We start from the raw sequence: 13,697 nt of genomic DNA on the forward strand, positions 1-13,697 counted from the left end.
CAGCAGGGCCTGTCCCTCACGGGGGGCTCGGGGCTGTTTGTGGGGCAGGGGGATGTGAGGGGCAGCAAGGACAAATGCCATCAACCTGTGGGACCCTGCAGATCCTCATGGAACCAAGGGCCAGCGGGAGCCAGCAGGGCCTGACGGAAACAAGAGGCCACTGGGAGCCTGCGGGGCTGCAACAGCCACAACACTCCAATGATGGCGGCAACCAAAGGCTCCTTGACTTGCCTTTGGTGCACGGGACAAACCCCCAGCAGATATTCTCAAGGGACACAGAGGCAAAGAATATTCTTAGTTGCAAGGGACCCCCAAGGACCAGCAATTCCAGCTGTCAAGTGAATGGCCCACACAGGCATTGAAGCCACAGCCTTGCTGATATCAGCACCATGCTCTGACCAACGGAGCTCAGAGGTGAAAACCACACAGAATTTTACTGGCAAAGTACAGAGAACCAAGGAACTTGGGCAAAGCATTTAATACAACATCCAGTTGAACATAAAACACTTTCCACAGCAGTAACTGCATTAAGTTAGCCCATTTAACCTGCAAACCTTTAACCCTTGAGGTGTTAAGGTACCCAAAATCATTCACTGCAGAGCCAGAGAAGCACTGAGGAATGATCCTGGACACACAGGTCAGGGCAGGCACTTGTTTTTATTTAAATACACAGGGAACAGACCTCTTGCAGGTCTTTGTGTTTCAAAAGAAAGGTAGATATTCATGTAGAAATACAAAAAGTAATACTACAGTATTTGTAAAAAACACAACAACAGTAGCAAAAGTTACCAATGAATAAATGCACAAACAGGGAACAATAAGGCTGAGTTTCCAAGTAGTTACATTCAAAAGGCTCTGCAGCAGAAATGAGAGAGTTTAATACTTCTGAAAATACAGAGTCATCAATTTTCTCAGGGCAGCCTTGAGCTCCTGGTTCCTCAGGCTGTAGATGAGGGGGTTCAGGGCTGGAGACACCACCGAGTACAGAACTGACACTGCCAGATCCAGGGATGGGGAGGAGATGGAGGGGGGGCTTCAGGTAGGCAAACATGACAGTGCTGAGGAACAGGGAGAGCACGGCCAGGTGAGGGAGGCAGGTGGAAAAGGCTTTGTGCCGTCCCTGCTCAGAGGGGATCCTCAGCACAGCCCTGAAGATCTGCACATAGGAGAAAACTATGAACACAAAACAGCCAAAAGCTAAAGAGGCACCAACAGCACTGAGCCCAAGTTCCCTGAGGTGGGATTTGGAGCAGGAGAGCTTGAGGATGTGTGGGATTTCACAGAAGAACTGGCCCAGGGCATTGCCCTTGCACAGGGGCAGGGAAAATGTATTGGCTGTGTGCAGCAGAGCGTAGAGAAAGGCACTGGCCCAGGCAGCTGCTGCCATGTGGGCACAAGCTCTGCTGCCCAGGAGGGTCCCGTAGTGCAGGGGTTTGCATATGGACACGTAGCGGTCGTAGCACATGATGGTCAGGAGGAAATACTCTGCTGAGATGAAGAACATAAAGAAAAAGAGCTGTGCAGCACATCCTGAGTAGGAGATGGTCCTGGTGTCCCAGAGGGAATTGTGCATGGCTTTGGGCACAGTGGTGCAGATGCAGCCCAGGTCAGTGAGGGCCAGGTTGAGCAGGAAGAAGAACATGGGGCTGTGCAGGTGGTGGCCGCAGGCTATGGCACTGATGATGAGGGTGTTGCCCAGGAGGGCAGCCAGGGAGATGCCCAGGAAGAGGCAGAAGTGCAGGAGCTGCAGCTGCCGCGTGTCTGCCAGGGCCAGCAGGAGGAAGTGGCTGAAGGAGCTGCTGTTGGGCATTTCTTCACTCTGGACATGGTGGACTGTTGAAAGAAGACATTGAAAAGCTTGGAGAGATTTCCTTGAGTCAATTCTATGCTATTTTCTTACAAATTTACTCAAAATTACTTCTCTTTCTCTGGGGTAATTTCTTTCAGTTCTTTTTAATATTTTTGAGCTTGAGTTTTCTGCTAAGTTACTGATCCTCTCTATGAAGGGGCAGAAATCCTCTTTCAGCATTGCTCTCAGCCTGAGCACTGGGGAGCCCAGAGGGAAATCAGGGCTCCCTGTGCCCCAGGGCACTCAGACCTGCTGGTCTCACACAGATGCCCTTTGTCCTTTACACCTCCCTCTGTTTCAGGGTGGCTAAACATAAAACATACTTGAAAAATAAAGCAGCCTCTTTAAAGGCTCCAATTTCTAAATAATTTTCCCTAGACATCTTTTTGTCTCTGTGCAGCTGGACAGGGAGGGATACCCAGGGCTGGGCTGGCTCTCTGCCTGGAGTTGTGCCTATTGGGAGCTGTTTCTCTCTATCCAAGCCTTGTCCCTGCCAGTGCTCCTGAGCCCAGCCCAGCCCTGGGGGCTCAGCTCTGCCCTGCACACCCCTCCCAGCACAGGCACTGCCCAGGGCCATCTCCCTGCCAGCAGGGCCTTAAGGGCAGCTCAGACAAACAGAGATGCTGCAAGCCAAGGTGCTGCTGCTGCTGGCTGTGGCTGGAGGAGGCTGAGGAGGCACTTTGGGAGGGAGAGCTGAGGCAGCTCTGCTGATGCCCAGGGTGACAGTGCAGGAGTCTCAGTGACACAGACAAAGCTGACAGCCCCTTGCCCTTTCCTTTAGGAGAAAGCCGAGAGCAGCCCTGGCCATGCAGCACCATCTCCACAGCAGGAGGAATCTGTCCTGATGGGGGTCGCTCCTTCCCCCTCCAACTTCTCCCCACCACCCACGGGGAGCTCCCAGGCAGGCTGAGAGCTGCCCCTGGCAGGTGGCAGATGCCCTGGGCTGGCAAAGAGCCCTCAGGGCTGCAGGAGCTGCTCTGCAGGACAGCCCTGGGCAGCCCTGGCTGCAGCCCCAGCTTCAGCCCCTGCAGCCGTCCCTGGCAGCAGGAGCCGTCCTGCCCTGTCCCTCTGAGGGTGCCCAGGGCAGCCCCGCTCTGCAGCACATCCTCCCCAAACCACAAACGGCAGCAGAGCCATCCCTACAGTCATGTCAGTGCTGTCATGGGGCAGCTTTAGGAGATCCCCGCAGCCAGAGACTTACTGTGCCAGCAGCTGGGAGCATTTCTCTATGAAGAAGCTCAGACTTGTCCTTCCAGTTGCTTTAAGGCACCCAGGTAGCTGCAGGCAGTGCCCTCAGCCCTGCTGGGCTGGGAGAAAAGCTGCTCATCAGGAGAAATGTCTTTTTGAAGCTCTTCTTGGTTGCCAGGAGCTGCCTCTGTGCCAGGAGCTCAGCCCAGCTCAGCAACAGCACCAGGATTTTAATGACCCTCTCAGGGCTTTGGTGTTGTTTCCACCAGACTCAGTCCCTGAGAGAGTATTCAAAAAACTTCTCAAGAACTACAAGTTAAATTGGCACTCCAATTTAAAGTTTCAATTCAAAGTTTCTTGAAGTTTTAATGGGTCCCACTGAGGGACACGACTGGGAAAGTGTCCCCAGGTTCCAGGGAGAGCAGAACACTGCAGGCACTGATGACAGGTGGGGACAAGCAAGGGAAAGGTGTCTCTGGTGCTGAGCAAAGCTGGATGTGTTTCAGGAATGCCAAGGGCCAAGGGCTGAGCCCCAGCCCCTGGCAAGGCAGATGCTGTCCCTCCCTCATTGCTCAGGGCTTTTCCTGGGCCACAGGCATGTGGGGATGTGCAATGCCAAGGGCAGCACCATGGGGCGGCCCCTGCCAGGCTGCTGAGCAGGGACAAGGAGGCAATGAGGCCCCAGGGCTGCCAGGGTCACTTGTCTCCTCCTCATGGCTCAGGCCCAGGGCCAGCAGCCATGGCCAAAGGGCTGCACAAGTTGCCTCTGGCAGGGCCTTGCAGCTGCTGCCCATCCCTGTGCCCTCTCCAGCCCAGGCTGCCCTACGGTGTCCATGCCCTGCGCCTCTGGCCCTGCAGGCTGTCGTCATCCCCCGGCTGCCCCAGCTCGCTGGGCCCTTCCTTTGCTGACAGCTCTGCGTCCTGCCTGCCTCTGCCTGGCCACACAAAGCCTTGGGCTGCTCCACACTCCTTCTGGGGGACGTGTTGCACCACAGCCCTGCCCTGGGAAACAAATTCCTCTCTTTTGGGTCCTGTCTAGACCTCCCCAGGTGATCTGGGTGGCATTAGTTCTTTCTCAGGCTGTTTCATATAATCAAGAAGAGCTCCACCATCTCTGAAGCCACCCTTCAAGCCCTCTCAGGCTACTCCAGCCCTCAGTCTTCACACCACTGAGCCCAGGGCCCCACAATCTCCATGGGTCATGTGCTTGAGGCCTCCTGATCTGATCTTGTGAGATTTTTGTGTCCTTTCAAGGTCTTTTCAGATTGAAACATTGTGGTCATGGTCCAAGAAAAATTGAAATCTTTTGCAGGCCTGTAGTGGCAGAGGAAGGGTCATAGCCTTTAAAATGGTCAAGGATAAATTCAGATTTGATAGAAGAAAGAAATATTTTATGATGAGGTTGACAAGATGGGAACAGGTTGTCCATGGGAGAGGATGTCCCATCCCAAGAAATGTTCCAGGTCAGGAGCTTTGACCATCTGTTCCAGTGGTAGCTGTGCCTTCCCACAGCGAGGGGGCTGCAGTAGATGATATTTTAGGGCCACTACAATTTATAAAACAAACAATAAAAAATTACTTGAAGCAAAGTTCTGGTACCTCCTCATTAAATACTCCCCAAGGGGCTCAGTGGTGGAGCTTTGCTGCATGACCTTGCCAGCTGAGCATGGGGAGCTCTGCCTCAGGGTCTGAGATTCATGATGGAAATCCACAAAGAACATTTGGGGAATGTGCAAGATTTCCCATGGGATGTCTAAGAAAGGAGCCCAGGAAGGGAAAGGCTGGGGGATCAAGGTGTTTTGCTGAAAGTTGATGGTCAGTGCCCATCCCTGGCCATGGCTTACAGCTGATGCCCACAGGCTGTGGCATTTTCCTAAAGCCTCCATTGCCAAGAAGCCTGTGGGACAAGGGAGCTGCCTCTGCTCTGGGTACCGAGGGAGCTCCAAGTGCCAGGTACTGGAGTGGGGAGCAGAAATCATCAGGGCCTGTGTCCTTTGGGGGCCCAGGCACTGGTGAGACTGGTGTGTGAGCACACTGCACTGGTGTGTGTGGGGCTGGCTGTAACCACCAGGGACCATCAAACAGAGCAAGCAGCGAGTAGCAGAGGCCTGGGAGCCGCTGTGTGAGATCAGCTCCTGCAGGGATCCACATGGTCTGGGTGTCTGTGCAGCTCTGCATCTCCTCCTGCCACGGCAGAGCACACAAACAGCCCATCCCTGGTTCCCTTCTCCACTGACTGCGCTTTGGCCTGGCCTGGAAACCTCCCGAGGTCCCTCCCAGGAGGAGTCCCTGTGCATTTCCCTCCCCCATGGCTCTGCCCTTGCTGATCCAGCAGCTGTGGGGCAGCAGAGCTGGGGCACTGCAGGGACAGGGCTGCCTCTGACAGGGCTCTTGTGCTTTAGGAATGGTGCTCTCCAGTTCACTACTCCCACTAAAAACACCACGTGTCTCCCCAGATTTATATTACCACTGTTATAGATACAGAATATAATATTGGCTTTTCACAAGGATGAAGATGAATGCTCTATGTATCACGTTCCAATGGCTTTGCTGTAACAGTCGATAGAGGATGTTTGAACTGTCTGCTCAGTTGGGATAACTCCAGTGAACAGATGATGGGGACCCTGCTGCTATCAACACTCAGCGGCTGTGGAAAGGAGCCAAGGCCCAAATTCAAAGGTGAGAAGAAGAGGATTAAAACCGCAAGGCAAGACACAGGCATGCTGTAAAAAGGCGGACCCAAGGAGTGGCCATGCGAAACAGTTCCTGGAAAATGTAAAGTAGTTAATGGAAAAGTTTCAATATACATAAAGTCTATGAATATGCAACAAGTTGCATCGCACTGTATTAGGAATGGTGAACGCATGACAGGGACTCTCTTCTGGGCAGCACAAGAGAGCCAGTTTTATTATTCCAGATCTTCTTCTATAGACAGGTATGAGAAGTCCGAGAGGTAAAACTCTCATTGGTCATTAAACCAAGACATCACCATCACTGGACAATTAGGAACAACACCCCTTGACTGTTTCTTGCAAGGAAACAACAAGGATCCAAACAACACCTGTCAAGGTTGTTTTCCTTCCCCAAGGACTGTTTGGATTCCTCCTTATGATTTCTCAGGCCAGACTGAGAACTTTGTGTGACTTTGTTTCACACAGGCTCAAGCGAATGCCTGAAGCCTCAAAATCTCTTCTTTGACCACTGTCAGTTCCCATCAAGTTGATGCAATAGAAATGGGATATAAAGGGTGTTTCCAGAACACCAGGGGTGCTCTTGGCAGGACGCCAAGCACCTGGTCCTTTTAACCCTTTGCTTTATTGTCTTTGTCGCCTGCTGTCTTTTTTATTAAACCTTTTAAAATTGACCAGGAAAGTGAATGTCATCTTTCCCAGTGGTCCAGTTCTGTATCAAAGAATGCCCTCAAATGGCAGCTTTCAAGAAAATGTCCTAGGTTGATGTTTCCCGTGCTGGTGACACTCTTTTAAACGCAGCCTGCTGCCCTAGCTCTCTGCTGCTGTTCCATGGACAGAGGTTGTTGTCTCTTACCCCTTCCCATGGGCAGGCCACTGTTCAGCCATCTCCAGGACAGCAGGGCCTCATCCCACGTCACTGGGACCTGGGAAGGCAAAACCCAGCACTCCAAATGTCCCCCCTCCTCCTTCTTCCCACACATTTGGCCCTGGCACTGGGGTTTGCTGCTGGTTGCCACAGGAAAAGGAGACCCCTGTGACACTTTGGGGCACGTGAAACCAAGGCAACCCTTGTTTCCTTGAAACACTGTGGGGCCTGATGGAACTGAGGCTCCATTGTGACACAGCAGGGCCGCCTGGAGCCAAGGCACTGCTGGGACACTGCAGATCCAAGGAGACCATTGTGACACTGAGGAAGCTCATGAGACCAAGGCTCCATCGTGACACCTCAGCAGCAAGAAGACCATTGCTGAGAGCACGGAACCTCACACAACCAAAAACACCATTCTGACACCGTGGGGCTCCAAGGAATCAAATATCCACTGTACACTGTGGAACCTCATGGAACCAAAAGCCCATTGTGACAGAGCGAGGCCTTGTGGAACCAAGCAGTCCAAAGGTCCAGAACATTTCTTGCAGGGTTCTGCCCTAGGGCATGGGAACCTCATTGGTGGCACCTTGGGCTTGGCACACACTTGACGAGTATGTCTGTTCTCAGCAAGAAAACTTTGGAGTTTTCCATGGCTTCAAAGGAAAGGAAAAGGAGAAAACCCCTCTTTGCCTGAGTGCAGCCAGTTCTCTGTGGGAGTTGGGCAGTCAGAGTTAAGGATTGACTGAAGGCTGTGGGAAACATCGAGTGAGGTTCTGGCAAAGAGAACAGGATTGTGGGTGGAGTTATGTTAATCTGTTAGTTCTGTATAAGGTTATGTTTGGAGTTCTCGTTAAGGATTGGATAAGTATGTTTGACATATATGGTGGTGTTTGTGGCTCTCCTTCATGACTGGTTACTTGTGTAATATATATATATATATATATATATATATAGTGATTTTTGACCCATTGCCCTGTCTCCTGAGGTTGACCCCCTACCGTGTACGACTTCCACCCTTTGTTATTTTATGCGTTATTAAAGTTCTTTATTTTCAGGCAGCCCAGTCACGCCCGTCCTTATTCTTTGCCACGGAACTCCCGGCTGGTCCAGTCCTGAGGTCACCAACGCTGCATTGCAACAGTTCTGCAAGCAAAGCAGGTCCCAGGGTGTCCTGAGGGGACACTTGTGGTTGGGTTCTTTTTCCCCCTGGGACTGAGATTGATGAGAGAGAGGCAGTTTTCTCTTGTTGGGACTTGGTTGTTTATTCTTCTCTTATCTACATTACACGGATACAGGCTACAAGGAGCTACGTGCACTAAGATAGAAAGGTGCAAAATGGCTAACAAAGAACTTCTTCAAGGTTTTTTATATGTCGATTTACCCAATTAACAAATGCCAAGTAAATTATTTTTCTTAGTGACCCAATGACCCAACACCTGTGTGCTGCACTGCAGCATTCTTTATCCAATCACTTCCTACTACCCAAAAACCTCTAGAAGAAGAAGATGAAGAAGAAAAATGAAGGAAGAAGAGACAACACCCAAGATCCTCCATCTTGTCTTTTGTTTTCTAAACTAGTTTAAACCTTAAACTTTTTCACCCAGTGACTTAAGAAAACTCAATAATTTACACACTCACACTCTCAGTTTTTCTATTTAACAGTTGTTTTCATGGTGTTATATGACATTCAGTGCTTTCTTGGATGTCAGAGCCAGGAATCAGAGCTAAGGGCACACACTCTGTGTCTCTGACTCCAGCACCAGGTGAGGGAGGACAGACAGGATGGAGAATGTGGAGCAAGGTTCCCCACTCTGGGTCACACCTCAAGGCACAGCTTCTCTGAGCAGGCCAGGCCTCCTGAGGAGAGACCCTGGGTCAATATCAATTCCAAATGTTGCTGTCACCTCTTCTCCAATGACAGAAGTGATAAAAGCATCCAAAGTCACTCTTTAAAATAGGAATGTGCATTTCTCAGACTATCTTAGAAGCTCTGTGAAATATTTCTCCATGGCTGCAGTAGGAAACCTTCCTGATGAACTGCCCTGGAGCAGAGGGAAATGCAGGAGAGCCAGGCTTTGTCAGGACTTGCTTGAGCCCAGTGAGCCCCGGGGTGCATTTGGTGCTGAGCCCTTGAACCCCAGAGCCTGAGAGGAGATTGCACAAACTTTTCCAGGAGTCCAAGTCAGAAGAAAACCCCAAGTGTCTCTAAGCATTAATGGGTCCCACTGGGGTCCAGCCCCAGCACAGGCTCCTCATGGGCTCCTTGGAGGAGAGAATTGGAGGCCTTGATTGCCCAGAAACCTCTCAGAGTCCCAGTGTGGGAACAAGAAAGGAAAGTAAAGTAAAGAACTGAAGCACCCAGAGGCATTGATGAGCTCTAGGGAGTGTTGTTACTGACAAAGGCTCTCAAGAGACTAATTAAAGCAGATAATTGGAGGCCATGAGTGCACAAACCTCTCAGAGACTCCAAGGCAAGAGCAGAGCCCCAAGTCCTTTGAAAAAGCTGCAGTCCCTGGGAGCATTGAGGAGCCCCCCAGGGCCATTCCTGGCCAAGGCTCCCCAGGGACTCGTCCCAGCAGATCCCTGAGGCCCCTGGGATGTGGGGGGATGCTGAGGGCAGGACAAGGGGGTGACAGTGGCCAGCCTTGCTGGGGCTGTGCCAGGAGGCCCCAGGGCCTCAGGACCAGGTGTCTCCTCACAGCCCTTGCTGGCACAGACCCTGCTGTGGCCCAGGGCACCAAGACTTGGCTTCTCTTTGTCCCCACCTGTCACCTCTGCCTCCCATTTCCTGCTCTAACTGGAACCTGGGGACACTTTCTCAGCCGTGTCCCTCAGTGGGACCCATGAATGGCATCAGGAACTTTGGAGTTTGATTATGACTGAATTCTCCAGAGGTTTCATCACAAACCGTGGCTCTGCCTTGATTTCCCTCTGCTCCAGTGCAGCTCATCAGGAAGGTTTGCAACTCCAGTTATGGAGAATGGGTTTGGGTGCCACGGCAACTGGGAGAAGTTCAAGATTCCTTGGAAACACTGGGGAGGACTGGGACATACTGGGGAACACTGGGAATGCTGTGGGAGACACTGGAACATACTGGGAGTGATACTGGGGAGGGCTGGGACAAGCTGGGAACACGAGGAATGCTGAGGGGGGAATCTGGGTGGGTTGGGATGGACTGTGGGGGTACACTGAGACATACTGGGACAGACCAGGACATACTGGGAGTGATACTGGGGGATACTGGGACAAACTGGGGACACTGGAAGCACTGTGGGAAAAACTGGGGGACACTGGGGTGTTGTATGGATGACACTGGGGGCAACTGGAAGGGAATGGGAATGAACTCAGGTGTATTGGGAGGGACTGGGCTCTACTGGGAGGGTCTGGAGGAGCACTGGGGTTGTACTGGGCTGTACTGAGGATGAACTGGGCTGTACTGGGAGGAACTGGAAAAGATGAATGTGATGTTCCCGCCTCTGCCATCACCTATTTGCCAAAGCTCCCGCCAATCATCGCCCTCAGCCAATCACCGCCCGGCATCAGGGACTCGGGGGCGGGGCCAACAGTCGGCACCAATTTTCCTTTTTTGCCTCTCACTCCCGTCATGCCCCGCGGCCCGATAGAGCCCCATTGGAGCCGGGACTACAACGCCCGTCATGCCCCGCGCTCCACAGAACCCCGGGGTCGCCCCCATCTGTCCCGTAAGTGTCCCCCAGACCCTCCAGGATCCCTGAGTGCCCCCTCAGCGCCCATTCGGGACCCCCAAAGCGTCCCCGGATCCCCTGAATGCTCCCGACCCCACAGATGCCCGTTACAGCCACTTCTGGGAATTCATCTCCTGTCATTCCCCGCGGCCGCTGAGCCCCTCAGAACGGAGTTCCGAGACTAAAATTACTGCAGTGACCCTCCCCCCAAATACCTGCCGTACCCCGCGCCGTAAAGAGCCCGCTTAGAGCTCCCCAGGTTCCCCCCGAGTGCTCCCGAGCCGTACACGTTCCCCCCGAGCTCCTCCAGCCACAGCTCGGACACAAAAGTGTCCCCCAGGTGTCTTCCCGGAGCCCCATGGGCCCCTTCCGAGCCACTTCCGGGACTACAGCTCCCATCATGCTCCGCGGCGCACATAGAGCGCCATTCCAGCCGTGACTCCATCTCCCGTCATGCTCCGCGCCTCACCGAGAGCCATTGGCGCTGTGCCTGTAACTCCCGTGATGCTCCGCGGTGCCATTACACCCTATGATACCCGCGCCTACAACTCCCATCATCCCCCGCGGCCCAGAGAGCCCCTGTAGAGCACCCCAAGTGCCCGCCCGGACCCCGAGGCGCCCCCAGATTCCCCTCCCTGACCTCCAAGTGCCCCCCTGCACCCCCAGGTGCTGCCCCGGACCCCGAATCGTCCCACAGAATCCCTAAGTGCCCTCCCAGTGCTCACCCGGCTCCCCCAAGCGTCCTCCAGACCCTGAAGTTCTCTCTGAATTCCCTCCCCTGACCCAAAACTGCCCCAAATGTGCCCCAGAAATGTCTCCATAGACCCCAAAGTGGCCCCTTTTACCCTGCCTGAGAAAATGGTAAAAAAGATGACAGACGAACTAAAAAATAGAACTAATTAGCATAAAGAGGGAAAAATGATGGTGAATTAATTAATGAAGGCAATTGTGTTACTTAGAACCAATGAGCAATAATTGTTTTAATTACTAAAAATTTATCAATTGTTTTATGAAAATATAATATTAGGTAATGAAAATGTAGACTAATATTATAAAAATATAATTGTATTAAATAATAATATTTTAGTTATAAAGAAAAATAATCATAAATTTTTTCAATGTTTTAGGATGTCAGTCCCAGGTGGGCGATGTCAGGCATGGTGAGGCTCGGGGTGAGGAGCAGCTTGTCCAAACAGGGTCAGCCTGCAAGGGGCTCATTCTTCTCTGTGCCCAAACCTCCTAAGGAGACATTCAGCATCAAGATCACCTGGGGAATGCTTCTGCCACCTCTTCTCTGAACTGTACATTTTAAAAAATATGCACTTGATTAAAAAAAAAAATTAAAAATGTGGTGGATTTTCAAATCTTCCTCCTTAACAGAACCCCAAACTGACTCCAAGCAGCTGCACAAGCTTTGCCTTGAACACAATGGAAGGAAGAGAAAGAGCCCCTGAGGCTTTCTGTATTTTAATGAACCCCAGGGTGGATTTGGGGCTGAGCCCAGGACCCTCAGACACTGAGGGAAGGGTGAAGGAGCTGCTCAAGGAGCAGAAACAAAACTCCAAGTCCCTTGGAGCATCCCTGGGCCCCACTGACTGCCGGCTCCTGGCACACAGAGCCATGGCATTGTTATAAATGAAATTAGAATTTTGACAACTAGGTCCCTTGGGTTAATGGCAGTTTAAATAAAAATGAATACAATTTAGTAAACTGAATAGTAATTTGGTATAAAAGAATACAGTTTAGTAGAATAATAAAATTTAGAAAAAAAATTACAAATATATATATAATCTGCCAGTAATTAAATATGATTAAAGCATAAGCAAAACCAACTGGGAGGGTTTTTTACCGCACCTCACGTACAAAACCGACCGGGGTACGGAGGCTTCCCACTCTGCCTCACGTACAAAACAAATAACTTCAAGCTAAACTTGTATACTCTATGCTTATACATATTCATTAATGTTTGCCTTAAGTTTCCTCCTATTTCTGATTTTTCTGATTTTACGTCACTATTCTTCACGGCACATGCTCCACTTGTTGTTAGGGGGTCTTCAGTCTTCTTTTTGGGGTCTTTTGGTGAAGGCTTCTCCTCTTCCTCATTGTCCTTTGGATAACCTTACAGGTTTGTGTGTGTGTACTAAGCGTTGTTATGGAAGTCTACTCATTAGTCTGATCTTTACTGATTTTTAGGCCCAATGCCTAAAGTCGTTCTAATTTTGTCCATCTCAGGGCCGTTTTCATCTTGGGACATCACTGATCTTCCAAACTACGTCCTGTACCTCGATTTTAACATGTAACATCTGTAAAGGGGTGCATCTGCCTTGTAACACTGATTCTTTTGATTGTGAGAGGAATGATGGGTTTGTCTTTACAAACAAGCTGTGGGTCCGCTGATAAGATGCAGCTCTCAGTGAGAGACAACAGAAACAATGGGATGGATTCCACTAAAAGATCAAAGAGGCACTGAAAGAACACTATGAATTCCATAGAAGTAAAGAATTAAGAAGGGATTATGCATTGGGGGTGGGGGGGAAGGTATCGCAGGTATCAGGTGTTCCGGGCAGTCTGTACCTGTCAAGTACCTCAGCCTGTGGGGAAAAAGAGAAGGGACAAGCAGCCGGGAATTAGGATAAAAAGGAGGCTGCGTCCTCCAAAAATTTGAGAGACCCCAAGGGAATGCCCCATGGCCTCTCTCTTTATTTGAATAAAGAAAAAAGGACTCCTCTGTCTCCTTTTTGGACATAAACCTCTGGCGTTTCTGGATGAATTTTCCTGACAATTGTTTCTAAAAATAACTGGAATAACAGTTCCAATTTAGTTAGCAAAAATCAATTCCATTTATTCCAGTAACAATCTTTGTCAATTAGTGGAATTCCTATGTCATTTATCATTTCCCCCATGCATTTTTCACCTCCTCTTCCCTGGCCTTATCTCCCCTCAGGCCCCGCTCGTCCTCGCCGAGTCCGGCCCGCGCCGGGGCCGCGCCGGGCGCGCGCGGGGCCGAACGCAGCGCCCCCCTCAGGCCGTTGCGCCGCGGCCGTTGCGGCGACAGTCGGAGACAGATCGGTGCCATGGAGGAGCTGCCGCTGCCCGCCGGAATCAATGTCAGCACCTTCCCCGCCAAGCTGTGGGGCCTGGTGAACAGCCCCCGCGTCCGCTCCGTGCGCTGGGACAGCCAGGCCCAGGGCTTGCTCGTCGACCGCTTCCTCTTCGAGCGGGAGCTGCTCAGCCCGGGCGGCGCCCACTAAGGGGGCGGCCAGGGGGCGGGGGCGGCCCCGGACTGCTTCAAAGCCACGCACTTTGGCAGTTTCGTGCGCCAGCTCAACCTTTACGGCTTCCAAAAGGTGCCGTCATGGCTTGGCTCAGCTGTGCCGGGCGATGCCGGGGCGTGG

At 51.6% G+C, this 13,697-nt stretch overlaps 1 pseudogene; it reads right to left on the bottom strand.

Moving 5' to 3' along the window:
• Positions 1-845: 845 nt before the first annotated feature.
• Positions 846-10,670, bottom strand: LOC131590200 (olfactory receptor 14J1-like; annotated as a pseudogene).
• Positions 10,671-13,697: the final 3,027 nt, after the last annotated feature.

The sequence above is a fragment of the Poecile atricapillus genome, chromosome 32 (genome assembly GCF_030490865.1).
Source record: "Poecile atricapillus isolate bPoeAtr1 chromosome 32, bPoeAtr1.hap1, whole genome shotgun sequence".
Classification (NCBI taxonomy): domain Eukaryota; kingdom Metazoa; phylum Chordata; class Aves; order Passeriformes; family Paridae; genus Poecile; species Poecile atricapillus.